Source organism: Physella acuta, unplaced genomic scaffold (assembly GCF_028476545.2).
Source record: "Physella acuta isolate Inbredline_101_S28 unplaced genomic scaffold, ASM2847654v3 ptg000142l, whole genome shotgun sequence".
NCBI classification, from domain to species: domain Eukaryota; kingdom Metazoa; phylum Mollusca; class Gastropoda; family Physidae; genus Physella; species Physella acuta.
The window spans coordinates 843,599-857,956 of NW_026731661.1; the positions used below are offsets into that span (position 1 = coordinate 843,599).

Below are 14,358 nucleotides of genomic sequence, written 5' to 3' on the forward strand. Positions count from 1 at the left end.
AAGTATAAAATAAATGTTACGATCAAGCTATTTTGTTTTTTAGTGTTAGAAAAGTTAACAAAGTCACACTAAATGTATCTTTAGCCCGTACAGCTGACTATACATCAATAAGCGCTTGTGTAAAAGTAACCCGTGCTTTATTTGGTTCTAAAAACATCTTGAAATTATTCTACCCAATCTTCCAATACAATTATATACAATTTTAATTGATAGACTAAGCACTTAGTCACAATTTTGTGTTTTATTATTTTTATTTATTTTCAAAAAGTGGATCTCAATAACAGTTAATGAATAGAGATACCCTTATTATCTTAATTTAATCTGCGTGTTTTTATTTCTTGAAGACAGTATGTAACCAAAACAAAACAAAAATATAAACAAAAAAACGACAATTATCAAATGAAGGTTGTGAGAAAAATGGTGATACAATGAAATGTAGCCAATTAATAAAAACCAGTATGTTAACCTTTTTTAAATAAACATATAGGTAATAACATATATGCGTGTTATTTAAGATTTTCCTTGTCATCATTTAACAAATGCAAGGTGTGAAAACTCTAGCTTTAGTTTTGCTTTTGGTCAATATATTATAACTTTTATAGTGTTTCAAAAGTTAAGGAATACCTATGTATTTCTGAAGGTGTGGTGTGTGATGTCATGCAATCCTATTCTTTTATTTAGTTTTCTATCTATTAAAGTTGGATTGTTCATGTTCCTGCTAGTGTTTTGAAATATAAACTCGATAACATGTTTCTTTGTTTAATGAAGTTTTTGAAAATTTAGGCACATACAACTGTAATACTACATTTTTCTTTGTTTAATGAAGTTTTTGAAAATTTAGGCACATACAACTGTAATACTACATTTTTCGCCAGAGCAACATACCCAACAACATTTTTTTTCATGAAGTTACACCCAAGTGTCTTCGTCTTCTTTTGAAGGACTGGCCTTTTCTTGATCTGCCAAATGCGCATGTCATTCATGCCAAAAAATAGAGAATTACAGACCTATTCTCTAGCTGTAAAATGTGCATGGCAATCATACACATTATCTGCTACATCTTTAATGATAAACTGGGCTAAGTGCTGTCCCATTGTGTGGACAAAACTCTTTAAAAATGTCCACTTTATAAACACAAGTCAGCAATGACTTTTATCAATACGTTTGTTATTATTTATGTTCGTCTTTAACTTTAACGGTTAGTTGTTAAAAACGGTCGGCGTGGTAGAAAAATAAGCCGTTATTATATTCATTCAACCGATAGTATCGACTACACATACATTATTTCAAGTGTTAGACCTGGAACATTGACGGGCCCAAAGATTCAATGTAGCTTAATAATGACATTTACATGAAGATATTTTAGATACACATAATACACATTTTAGATATTAGAGTATATACAAAAAATGAAAAGAAGAAAGTACGTAAGATAAACAATATTTCTTTAGTTTAGTTAGCACATAATAAAACTATTACTGCTAACATAAATAGCTACTAAGAAAGTGTAAAGTATTTAAATGGCTTATATTGATTTGCAACAAACTTTAGTAAACCTAAGATATTGCGATAATACAGAAATGTAATACATTACATGTAACGTAAAAGAAACAAATAAAAACACACTATTCCACACAAATTTAAAAATACAGGGGCACCATCCCAAAACGTAATTATATTTATTTAGATGTACTATAGATCATAATTTTCTATATTAAGCTATCTCCCATGATATCTTTTTTTAGAAATCAGGGGAATTTTTAAATCGATTGAGCAAAAAAATATAAATAACATATAAAACACTAAAAGTAGGATTAGAAATATAAATTACAATTACAATGAATGTATTATCATATATTGTTTGAACTAATTGTATAAAATGACTATACCCTTCAAAATTTATTTTAAAATTGTGATATAACTCAAAGAGATGGCCTATAATCAAATTATAAATATTATAAATACATATTGTAAGTTTTATATTTTGTCAACGATTGCTAGTTGAAGGATGTTCAATCATTCTTTTTGTAATTAATATTAACATTAGAACAGTCTTCTGTTTCCCAGGCTTTCTACACCAGGGTCAATGTAAACCAATATTAAACTACATATAGGTCGAGCAGCACAGACATGAGTACACCCTACAGTCCTGACAATCATCTGATACATTTCTATACAAAAGTTGTCCTGTTTGTCTATAGATTGTTTGGTCTTAGCACTATGCCCAGCCACCTTTGTTCATATGTTAGTTACCCTGTATTTTGGGACGTTCCACTGATTTTAAACCGGGTTTAAACTCAAGACTCTACCGCTAGGCCACACCGACACATCTGGTTCTGTCATACATTTAATTTGTAAACAACAAATCAAAAATTAATACGAAAATATTAAAGATCGTCGTTAAAAGAAAATGTGTGGCCCTCATGTACAACCCATTAATCCATCACTGTCAATAAATCATGTGTTTATTATTTCTTTTTCTATATTTATGAGATAAACCTAGTCGTATCAATACCGCTCCAACACGGAGCCAAGTTTAGATTTTAATTCAAATTAATTAATTACATAAAAAAACGTCACTTACCGACCTGTCATTTCAAACAACTAGGCCTAACATTAAAAAAAAAGTAATTCTCACGTTATGTTGTGATTTCGAACGATGCAATTAGCCGGACCAGTAGGTATATTGATTTTTAAAATTATATTAGGTTTAGAGCGTTATAGACTTCGTCTATCACTAGCGGGTCCTGGTTTGGTTAGCTATTAGACGGATTGTTTATAAAGGCACTTGTTGAAGTAAAACAAGTTTTTTCTAGCCATTAGAGAGGATGGGGCGTTGGTGAGTGTTTTCATTAAGAAAAAAATTATGTGAGTGGTTTTTATTTGGTAAATAATATGGGTTGTCATTTAAGCATTCAATTGGTCACTTTATTCACATAAAACAGAAGTCTGTCAAAAAATTAAATTTATATGCAGGAGCTAATTTAAAGACTTCTAAATACCCCCCTTACCCCCGCCCCCGTTAATTTCACAGCCTTAAAGATTAATATCTCAAATATTGCATCTACGGACTTTTAATATACCTACACATATAATTATCTAAAACACACTTCTAATAACATACGCCAAGCATATTTTTGTAGATTTTATCGTAATGAAATGAATGGATAAATATGTTATTTGGGCAATTATCTAGATATGCACGACATTATTGGTTCGGCATGGTCGAGGTTGGAGAGTGGATGGCTGCCAACACGACAATTACCTAGTTCAAATCTTTTGACAGATGATGCTAATGTAATTTGCTAACCAGGAATTTAGACGAATTTCCCGTTCATCCATCAGAATATTGGTCTATTTGTGTATGTATAAGTTCACATTTAAATACAAGACTAGTTTTGATAATGTAGTAAAATGCGTGCGCTCGTATACCCATGCCATTTTCGTTTTTTTTTTCAATATTGAAACTTTTTTTCTCAGTAGGGGATTTTTCCTGTAACCTTATGTAGTCAGATTAGAAAGTAGTGGTACAGCTTATTTTCAATCATGATGGTCTATGGGGCAAGTGAAGTAGAGGTCAATTGATTATGTGACTTCGGCAAAGGAAGAGACAGATCTGTCACCATTTTGCCATGCCGCCTTTATTTTTATAGACAGACAGAGATACAGAGATACAGAGAGACAGAGAGACAGAGAGACAGAGAGACAGAGAGACAGAGAGACAGAGAGACACAGAGAGAAACAGAGAGACAGACAGAGAGACAGAGAGACAGAGAGACCGAGAGACCGAGATACCGAGAGACCGAGAGACAGAGAGACAGAGACAGAGAGACAGAGAGACAGAGAGACAGAGAGACAGAGAGACAGAGAGACAGAGAGACAGACAGACAGACAGACAGACAGACAGACAGACAGACAGACAGACAGACAGACAGACAGACAGACAGACAGACAGACAGACAGACAGACAGACAGACAGACAGACAGACAGACAGACAGACAGACAGACAGACAGACAGACAGACAGACAGACAGACAGACAGACAGACAGACAGACAGACAGACAGACAGACAGACAGACAGACAGACAGACAGACAGACAGACAGACAGACAGACAGACAGACAGACAGACAGACAGACAGACAGACAGACAGACAGACAGACAGACAGACAGACAGACAGACAGACAGACAGACAGACAGACAGACAGACAGACAGACAGACAGACAGACAGACAGACAGACAGACAGACAGACAGACAGACAGACAGACAGACAGACAGACAGACAGACAGACAGACAGACAGACAGACAGACAGACAGACAGACAGACAGACAGACAGACAGACAGACAGACAGACAGACAGACAGACAGACAGACAGACAGACAGACAGACAGACAGACAGACAGACAGACAGACAGACAGACAGACAGACAGGCAGGCAGGCAGGCAGGCAGGCAGGCAGGCAGGCAGGCAGGCAGACAGGCAGGCAGGCAGGCAGGCAGGCAGACAGGCAGGCAGACAGACAGACAGAAAGACAGACAGACAGACAGACAGACAGACAGACAGACAGGCAGGCAGGCAGGCAGGCAGGCAGACAGGCAGGCAGAACAGACAGAACAGAACAGAACAGACAGAACAGAATGGACAGACAGAAAGATAGACAGAACAGACAGAACAGACAGAACAGAAAGGACAGACATGGGGCTTACTAAAGGGTGGATGTATGGACAGGAGGACACGGAAGAACGGACTGACAGACAGACATATAGTCCAGACATTCAGATAAAACATGCAGACAGAAAGGTAGACAGACTAACATGAACAGAATACAGACTGACAGTCGTATTAACGAACACAAGACAGATATACAGTAAGGTAGACGGGCATACGGACAGAGATACGGTTAAAATAACTGGCAGTTCGACAGACTAAAAGACCGATAGACGGACAGACACATATATTGTGCATTACATAATAGCTTATTACATAAGCCCTATTTTTCTATTTACTTACTTATTCGATTATCATTTGCACAAACTGCTCCCAAGCTGTCACGTCAAAAAACTGGTATAAACAGCAGTCCAATCAGGAAAGCTTATTGATTGTATATTTTCCTAAATTAACTTATGTTTTATTTATTTCTGCATTCTAGATCTGCAAAAAGTGTTGAGGTATGTTAATGTTAGTCAGTTTAGGTAATGGCAATTTGTTTATAAAACGTAAACTACTGCTTTATGTTGTTTATTTTATTAAGACTACTTATCTTGTTGTATAACTGAAATAAGAAAAGTAGAAATTTAAATTACAAGCAATTATTTTATTTCTGTATAGGCCTAGATTGTTCGTATTACTAGAATTAGGATAAGCTAAATAATCAATTAATTGTTTTATTATGGTAAAAATTGAGTAAGACTAAAAGCGTTAAAGTTTTAGCCCCAGCTTAAATAATGATTGTAGTATAATTTTAAAACATCTTATTGGACACGGTCTTCAAGACATTACACCATGGGTCTCCAAACTACGGCCCGCGGGCCGGATGCGGCCCGCGAGGTCATTTTATCCGGCCCGCGACGATCTTTTTGTCCATTGAATAAATGTTTGTTGGAGCTGGCTGAAGAGCTTTGCACAGAAAATTCAAAACTATTTGAAAATGTAGCTTCGTGTTGCATATATTGGTTAAAACATAGTGACCTCCGGCTGCAGTTTCAATAGCGGTTTTCTGACTTGGATTCAAAGACAGAAGAAGTGAGACTATTTCAAAACCCACTTGAAGCAAATGTGGCCAGTTGCAAAGATGAACTGCAGCTGGAGGTCATTGAATTGCAAGAAAATGACTTCCTTAGAGACATGTTCAAAGAAGGGCAGATAGGTTTTTATACGTTTTTGCACAAGGACGACTTTCCTAATATTAAAACTTTTGCATCAAAGTACCTTTCAAATTTTCGAACAACATACCTGTGTGAACAAACATTTTCAAGAATGAAATACGTGAAGAACAATTTGAGAGCAAACGAGGACCTCGGGTGGGTGGGGGGTGGACACTTGAAATTTGCATATATTTCTATATACATTATATTTTATTAGGGGCGGGGGGGGGGGGGGCGGTAGACGTTCTTCGGGAGGGGGGGGGGGGGCGCCAGGACCCTGAAGAGATGCCTTAAAGAAACTCTGGCCCCCGAACTAATATTTGATAGTTAATGCGGCCCTCGGGCTAAAAAGTTTGGAAACCCCTGAGTCTAAGGGGAATAACACAACTACGTGGGACTGAACACAACTCACATACTCACCATAAACAATGACTTACCAAGCCTTAACCCGACGCGTAACAATAACATTATTCACGTCCACCCCTGAAATAACAATACACGTGAAGAAAACACATCCACTCCCTCCCCTACCCAGCAACAGAAAAAAATAGAACCACATGTCAATCATACAACACATAAGAACATTACAGACTTATTCTCTAGTTGTAATGTGTGCATGTCCATCATAGACACTATCTGCTACATCTGTAATGGTAAACTGGGCACAACTTTATAAACACAAGTCAGCACTGACTATTATCAATACAGTTTTTATTATGTATGTTTGCCTTCAACTTTAACTGTTAGCCGTTCATATAGTACAAAAGAATATCACATTTAAAAAACAAATATACGTCTTTTCGCACGATTTGTATTTACAAGTTCTAGCTATATTGGTCTATCCCCACCTACTTCAGAACTGAATTAATCATTACGCGCTTTTAGAAATCATGTACTGGTGATACAAAGATTTTAACAATAATCAAATATACATAGAATTTAGCGTATATGAGATAACGCATTATTTTTAAGAAAGAAAGCCAAGTTAAACATATTTAAAAAAACATCTTTTAAGATATATAGCTGCTAAGAAAGTGTACAATATTTAAATATATTTAATTGATTTAAAACAATCTTGTGTAGGTCTACGTAAGTGTAATAACTCCGATAAATGATAGCTTACTTATGAAGTAAAAAAAAAACAGTCTATTTTCTTTCAAAAGTTAACAAAATATGGGGCCCACATCCCAAACCGCAAATATAATTATAAACATTATGCTTTGCCATAGATCGCAGTAATAGAAAATAATTGACAAAGTATTGTTTAGGTAAAGGTAACTCTAATGCTTTTTATGCAGGGGAAACAATCAAATATCAGTACATTAATTTAAGAAACACAACAAAAATAAATAATAGAAATAAAATAAAATATACTTTTTTTTTAAAACAAAAGATAAAATAAAAATAAAAAAAAAAATTCTTGAAACAATGATGTAAAATGACATTATCTATAAACATGTCCTCTAATATTGGATCTAACTCTAAATGTAAAACTTTTGTCAGATTTCAGTACTTAATGCTAAATATAGAGCGATTTATCATTCGATATCCGTTGTCAATTTTTAGCCACTTTTTCCATATTAAATATTAATGGTTTTTAATTTGAAACCAAAAATAAATTACAAACTGCCACCACTCATTGGCTAGGCGCGCTGAAAGTCAATTCTACAACACTGAGATGTAAAAAAAAAGAAGAAAAAATTACAAACTAAACAAGTGTATAACGAAAAAAAGAAAACACTTTTGTATGGACAGACTGGCGGCCTTAACCCCCGACCCCAACCACCACAAAATTCAAAAACTTCTTCATAACCGTATGTCACTGTTTCTTTTCAGAACACTGATTATGTTAGCTTACTACTTTATAACTCCCACCCCTACCACTAAACGTTTCTATGTATTATATGTATATTTAAGAATGAAAGAGATGAAGATAGCGGAGGTTTGTAAATCTACTACGGTCCTCGTATGTCACGTGATAAAATACAAGTAATTAGACAGTGGTCACCTTCGGGACAAAGCTCAGGCGAGCTGAAAAGAATTACATAATCTGAGACTTTAAAAACAATTTATTTACTTGTTTGTTTGTCTTTTATTTTATAAACATGTATTTTTAAAGGTTTTCAAATATATCAATTCGGTGTTTAAATATATCCTTTTTTAATCCACATATCTAAATTATAAATATCTACACATATTTTTTTAAAGATTTGTATGTTTTACCTACATACATCTATTTAAACAAAGTTGGGGCTTAAAGACAAGTTATTGCGGTCACTCTAGCGTCGTATTTTAAGTTATCAAAAATAGTCTTACATTTTATCATAATACTTGTTGTCAGAAGGACGTGATTATATGTAAACATGTTAGAAGGAAAATATAGAAAAACCGAGTACTTTATAATATTTTCATTATGAAACATCATTGTCCGAAAGATGTATACAATACAATACCGAAATAGTGCACAGTATGAAAGAAGAAAAAAATAGCGCGAAAAAAAAAAACCGTTAAAATAATACTATTTTAAATAATTTGGAAATGTGAACAAACTAACCGTAAATAAAAGAATGGTTAAATAACAATTACAATGACCGCGCAGTAGAGAGAAGATACCAACTGATGTAAGGCATTATGGTACTAAATGTTATCTTAAAACAATGAGATTGTCTAAGAATGTGTTATTAAAACCACATCAGTCACGTCTTTGCCGTTGACCTAGTCATTATCATTATTGTTATCATCATCGTCGTCCTTGTCGTTGACGTCATCAAACAACGTGGAGTATTACTGTGCTACATGTGTACCCGGATTGGCTACGCCCAGCTGCATAATATCTGCCTATTCCATGATCTATCTTTCAGACTTGATGTTGTTTTTTTCTCGAACAGACTTGGATTAACGATGGTATAATTAATGTTCTTGACAAATTGCATTGCATGTCGTTTATGTTTCACCACATTTTATCCAATATATATTGCGTAGTGAAAATAATTATGCTAATTATGACATGTGTTGTTTTGTGTTGTAACATAATCTACTTGAATATTGTCTTTTAGTTTTAATAGAGCGTCATTTGACGTGGTGTGTTTCCTACCACACGGGGTAATTTAGTTCAAATGAAAACACAGTTGCTGCCGTAATTTTTATTTTGTCGATTGAGTCACACAGTCAAATAATTGATTGGAACGCCTTAAGCTGAATTAGAGTATTAGTCTACATCAGGAATTCATTAGTGTTCATTGATAATTGAATGATTTTTTTACGTCACGATTTTCTTTTTTACTCTTAAACTTGTGAATAAAAAAAAAAGAAAAAAAAAGAATGTTTGGTTTATTTAACTTAATAGGGCTGGTAAGTAGATCACCAACCTGTTCTACGGCTGAATAAAACCTGCATGAGCCGTAGAACTGGTTGGTGACCTACTTACCAGCCCTATTGTCTCGCCCTCTTTTCTCTCAGCTTGTCATTGCCTTTTTGCCACGCTTTTTTTCATAATTCCAAGCTGGCCGTTAAAATAAACGTGTCCAAGGTTTGTTTTTTCTATCATTTTAGAATGTTTCAAACATAAATTAGGTATTTGTCATAAACTAGCCCCGATGCACATTCAGCTGAAACATGTTTAGGGTGTTAACTATCATTCGTGCTAATATTGGTTATTCCCAATTTTTATCCTCAAGTATCAAAGCAAATTTTATCTAGCAAGTATCTAAAATAAAACCAGATGTCGGGGGATTATAATGTCGAGGTACCACTTTGTTACGGTGATATTGCAGATCCAAACTCAAAACGCAAAAAAAAGGAAACTATGTACGATGGTCATCTGGGATATAACAGTCAGTTATTATAAAACAACGTTAAAATGGTGCAATAACTTATGCTCTTTGTCCATCCAAGTATTGCAATGATTGTAAAAACTATACAGATGACATCTAGTATATTTAAATCACGCTGTGGGTGTGGCATATGATGGAACCTCCACAGTTTTATCACAGAGTTTATCTAATGAATGATATTGAGAAATATTTCAGGAAGTAGATGTAAGCTTTGATGGCCCCTCGAGAGTACAGTTTACAGTATTGTATACAACTGAAGTGGAACAGATAGCAGATTTAATACTGGAGGTTAGTCATGAGATCTAGGAAGTCTAAAAGAAAATACAATATTCTGCTATTCTGCTTTGTAGTGCTAGAAAGTTTAGCAGAGGTTGCTCTAGCTTCAGAAGCTGACCATACATCAATAAAGGGTAAAAAAAAAAGACAAGATGAAATTATTTTGTTTTCTAGAGTTAAAAAGGTTAACATATGTCACCACAAGAAAGTCAAAAAGAAAAGACAAGATCTTGCTAATCTGTCGTTAAAGAATGGTTAGTAAAGGTAGCTTTAGCTTCATGAGCTAACTATGCATCAATAAGTTCAAGTGTAAGACTAAAACAATTGTTATTGGATGTATAAATATATCAGCACCAATCAGAAGAGATGGAGACAATGTTACATCTAACCCAGACCATAACTGTTGTTTTAACAAAAAAAAAATCATGAAGAATGGAAGAAACAAAGAAAAAAATAAAAATAAACTATCAAATAATAATGATGAGACATGTTTATTTTTTTAACCGAACTAATTGCAAATGAACAAACGTTATATTAGTTTTTGTTAAACAACACAATTAGAAACATGTGGTATATGATTTGTACCAACAGCATATACTTTTGTGGGACTAAGTTGACTTAATTAATAAAAATTATAATTACTGTGTCTGATGTCAAACTGTAAAGAAAGGGGCGGGGGGTAAACAAAATGTTCAGTAGGGGGATAGGAGGGGGGGGGGGGGAGCGGATAATTTAAATAGCAGCTATTTTTATATAAATCCGTTTTCTTTTATAAGGTGTGTATGGGTGGGCGGGGGGGGGGGTGGGTGGGGTGGTAGACGTGCCTTCAATCCTCCACCCGGAAGTGATGCCTGAAATAAACATTACTCTGTTAAATTAACTTAATACAAGAAAAAAATATGTACACTTGTGAGAACTTTTGATTAGTTGTTCACTGCTTAATAAATACAGACAATTCTAAACTATGCGAGTGTCATTTTTTTAAAGATTTATCATTTCATTATATGTCTCGTATTTAAGTTGAAAGATGTTAACTTGATTTTAAGAGTCATATATTTGTAAATTAGCATAATTTCTATTTTTAAAATATAGTACTGCTTTTCTATTGTTTGAATATCTATTTATATTATGAATGTTCACATTTCCAAAAAAAAATATATGTATACACCAGGGTCAATGTAAACCAAGATTAAACTACACATAGGTCGAGCAGCACAGACATGAGTACACCCTACAGTCCTGACAATCATCTGATACATTTATATACAAAAGTTGTCCTGTTTGTCTACAGAACGACATATAGGAAATTTAAATCCGCCCAAGAACATTTTAAATGCAACATTTAAATCGGTGAAGAAAGTCGAACAGCAAAACAAACGGCATAATATTGCTTCTAAACTACTCAATATTAAATGAATAGGGAAATAAAACAAGACACACATGAATAATACTGCTGCAATTAATTACCGTTATTTTCTACACAATAATTTAATAAAATAAAAATTGATCAGACATGTCTCTGTGCTAAGCTCACCGATTAAGAGAAAGACGTCTATGAGAATATTATTTTTAGCTTCGATTAATAATGGGGACTTCATTTATATTACATTTTCTAAGGGAAACAACTTACACAATATTTTGTTGTTTAAAGTTTAAATAAGAAGTATCAAAAAAGTATGCATCAATCAAATTGCCATAGTATTTTTCGAATAGCAACAAATAATTGCATATGTAATATTTACAAAAATGACATTCTGCATAAAAAAAAAAAAAAAAAAAATTATTTTGTAATAAAAAAATGACAAAAACTTTTTTAATAGGTCACTTTTCTTGTAATATACTTTGTGACTGCTAATTAATCAACGCTTGATTCTCATTATTACTTCCGTGTTATAACATTTTGCTGTGAAAAAAACTTATTTCCCCCTACTTTCTTAAAAAAAAAAGTATATCGTTTTGATTTCTTGTCCTCTTACTAAAGCCGTGTGGGTGACAGGGCTAGCTTATTGTGATTGAAAATGACAAATCCAAAAGGTTATCGCCGCGGCACGCGTTACATGTTCTCACGTAGATTCAGAAAACAAAGGTGTGACCAATATGTCACGTTATATGTCAGTTTACAAACGTAGGGACATCGTTGACATTAAGGGTGATGGTGCCATTCAAAAAGGTATGCCACACAAGTTATATAACGGAAAGTCTCATGGTCGTGTTTTCAATGTAACCCCTCACGCTGTTGGTGTGGTTGTCAATAAACAGTTGGACAACCGTATTATCCCCAAACAAATCAATGTAACCCCTCATGTTGTTGGTGTGGTTGTCAATAAACAGTTGGGCAAACGTATTATCCCTAAACAAATCAATGTCAGAATTGAGCATATTAAGCACATTGACTGCCGTCTTGATTTCTTGAAACGCGTCAAGAAGAATGAAGAGCTGAAGAGACAAGCTAAGGACACAGGTGTTAAAGCTAACACTAAGAGAGATCCCGCCCAGCCAAGCAAAAGCCCATTTTGTCAGCACTAAGAGAGTCAAGCCTGAATTCTTGACAACTATTCCTTATGAGATCATTGCTTAAACTATTAATAAAGGAAGTCTGTTTAAAAAAAAAAAGTAGGCGTTCAAATAATAATCTTGACAACGGCTTGCATATTTCAATTCAATTTAAATGTGATATAATTTAATTTCCTTATAATTGTTAAAAGAAGTAGTAAAAAAATGTTGTTAACTTTAAGAAGTGCTTTTTTTCACTTACATACATATTGTTATATTTCCTTATTTTGCCAAATAATTCTTAAAAAGAAATTGAAACAGTTAGTTGTTCATAAAATGTACAGCAAATTTAAGAATATATATATATATATATATATATATATATATATATATATATATATTTAAAGTGGACTTTGGTAGATGTTATGTATATAGAAGCAGGATGGTAAATACAGACCATTCGACATTATTTCCATGTTTGGTTTATGTTACATGCAAGTGTATAACGAAAAAAAAAAAAGAAAAATCTTTTGAATGGACAAACTCACAGCTTTAACCCCCGACCTCAACCCCCATAAAATTAAAAAAAACTTCTTCATAACCAAATGTTACTGTTTCTTTACAGATCACTGATTATGCCAGCTTACTACTTTATAACTCCCACCCCTACCACTAAACGTTTCTATGTATTATATGTATATTTAAGAATGAAAGAGATGAAGATAGCGGAGGTTTGTAAATCTACTACGGTCCTCGTATGTCACGTGATGAAATACAAGTAATTAGACAGTGGTCACCTTCGGGACAAAGCTCAGGCGAGCTGAAAAGAATTACATAATCTGAGACTTAAAAAACAATTTATTTATTTGTTTGTTTGTCTTTTATTTTATAAACCTGTATAATAATTAAGAGAATATATTTATTTTTTATTTGCTTTTAACAAAATCATTAAAATGAGCTATTTGGACACCTCTATTAGACTTTTAAAAGAGGGGCGATAAATCATTGACTGCTATTTGATATTACAGACTTAAATAATTATCTTCTACATTAAAATATCTGACACCAAAATAAAAATAGAAAGTGACTGTTAAAAAGTGCCCATACCTTTTTAAATGAGCAAGTTTGGGGCGCATTTTCTGAATTTTCAATAACACGATTAACTATATATAGGTCTAATTTGGGGAGGGGCGCAAAGTAGATAGTTCACCCTTGGCACCAAAATAGATCGCTACACCTTTTTGTTACCTTACTATAGTTTATTTAATATAATCAAAGCTATTGATTATTAGGTACTTATTAATAAAGAAAATGAACATTTTGTGACCCCCCCCCCCCCCCCATGTATAGACAGCGCCCTAGGTGACCGCCTAGTTCGCCTTATAGGTAGCGCCGGCCCTGCATACAGGGTCCTCATACCAAAACTTAATTAGAACTATTTGGAAAAGCCATAGATCAGGGGTCGGCAACCTGCGGCTCGCGAGCCGCATGCGGCTCTTTTGATATCAAGATGCGGCTCTCCAGCTCCTTGAACAAATACTAATAATCTTAATAAAAAAATTAAATATTTGAAATAAAAAAAATGTTAGTGGCTCTTTAAAACCAGGGACATTTTGAAAATTGTAACTTTTGGCTCTTCCGCTTCAAAAGGTTGCCAACCCCTGTCCTAGCCAGTTAGTCGGAGTTTGTCGTGTTGATGCCTACCAGGCTATAGGGTGATGTGAGTAAAGAAAAAAAAAGTTAAGAGCCACTAAAGTGGATTGGGATAGTCCTATAGGTTTATTATTTGATAACTAAGTGTATCATAGCAGAGCTAGCTAAAATAATTTAATTTAAATGTTTTGTGCGAAACATATCTATGTTTTTATATGAATACAGATTATT

At 34.0% G+C, this 14,358-nt stretch overlaps 1 pseudogene; it reads left to right on the forward strand.

Annotated features, from left to right (window-relative positions):
• The first annotated feature begins 11,967 nt into the window (after positions 1 to 11,967).
• Positions 11,968 to 12,584, forward strand: LOC131935340 (large ribosomal subunit protein eL21-like; annotated as a pseudogene).
• The last annotated feature ends 1,774 nt before the right edge of the window (positions 12,585 to 14,358 follow it).